This window comes from Pseudochaenichthys georgianus, chromosome 6, assembly GCF_902827115.2.
Source record: "Pseudochaenichthys georgianus chromosome 6, fPseGeo1.2, whole genome shotgun sequence".
In the NCBI taxonomy this organism is placed as follows: Eukaryota; Metazoa; Chordata; class Actinopteri; order Perciformes; family Channichthyidae; genus Pseudochaenichthys; species Pseudochaenichthys georgianus.
Genome location: NC_047508.1, coordinates 2,056,639 through 2,057,586, shown reverse-complemented (window position 1 = coordinate 2,057,586; position 948 = coordinate 2,056,639). Strand labels below are relative to the sequence as shown.

The window sequence follows — 948 nt, the reverse complement described above, 5'->3', positions numbered from 1 at the left end:
CAGAATGAGCCGCGCGCGCGAGCTGCACATTGAGCCCGATGTAAAAATGCGATTCTCCCGGTGCACAATGTGAGCCTGTGCGTTGTGTGTTTGTTGTATCACCCCCCCCCCCCCCCCTCTCCCGTCCTTTCTGCTTTGCTTAGATGACCACGTAACGTGCTGTGTGCGCCTCGCGGTCTGTCAGAGCACCTGCGTCCTAAAATGGAGGAAGAGATGAGGGATGATCCTCGCTGTTATGTCACCCTCAAGTTGTTGTAGCAGCTGAACACTGCTGCTGAGAAACTTCAGCTGTGAGTTCAGATGTGAGCATCATCCAGCAGGGAGGACGTTACTTCCATATCTTTACAAAGTGTGAGACTGTGTTTTTAAGGGGAAATGTATGTTAGTTGATAAATACGTGCTTTTCCGGGATGATGTGCGGCTTCTCGTCACAGCGGCACTGAGGAGTTGACTTTAATGCAATGTAGTATGACAACAGATTTCACATAACTGTATTAGTTTAGTTCAAGTTTAACCGGATATTTTTTATTTAAACCTAATATTATTGCTTTAAACTTGACCTTATACAGTTATGTGTAATTTGTTGATATAATGCATTTAATTAAAGTAAATGTTTCATTTTTATTTCAGTGCGGTGGCCTTAGAGTGTAAATAACAGTTAGGCTGTGGAGTTAAAAACATGATCAGCTATTAAGTTAATGAATGAAAATGCACAGAAGGACCCTTTAAAGTCTAGTGTTGGCTTAATGCATAACGAACACTGAGCTCAGATTGAAAGCATCACATGCAGAGATGATAAACACCTATTGTTGTCTTCTGTTTACCTTCCTGTGAAATGTAGCCTGTATAGTTCAGGGGATTAGAGCATGAGGTGATTGGTGCCTTGCTGCCAGTGCTAGAGTGAGGAGCTGCATGCCGCACCTGCCCTCAAATCAACTTGCTTCTGTT

The 948-nt window shown here is 43.5% G+C and overlaps 1 protein-coding gene across 1 annotated transcript in view; it reads left to right on the top strand.

Annotated features, from left to right (window-relative positions):
• Positions 1-211: 211 nt before the first annotated feature.
• myt1b (myelin transcription factor 1b) overlaps positions 212-948 on the top strand; it is a 64,417-nt gene continuing 63,680 nt past the window's right edge. Inside the window, exon 1 of the mRNA XM_034085930.2 lies at positions 212-290. The gene's annotated coding sequence lies outside the window, so the exon portion shown is untranslated. The remainder of the gene's footprint in view (positions 291-948) is intronic.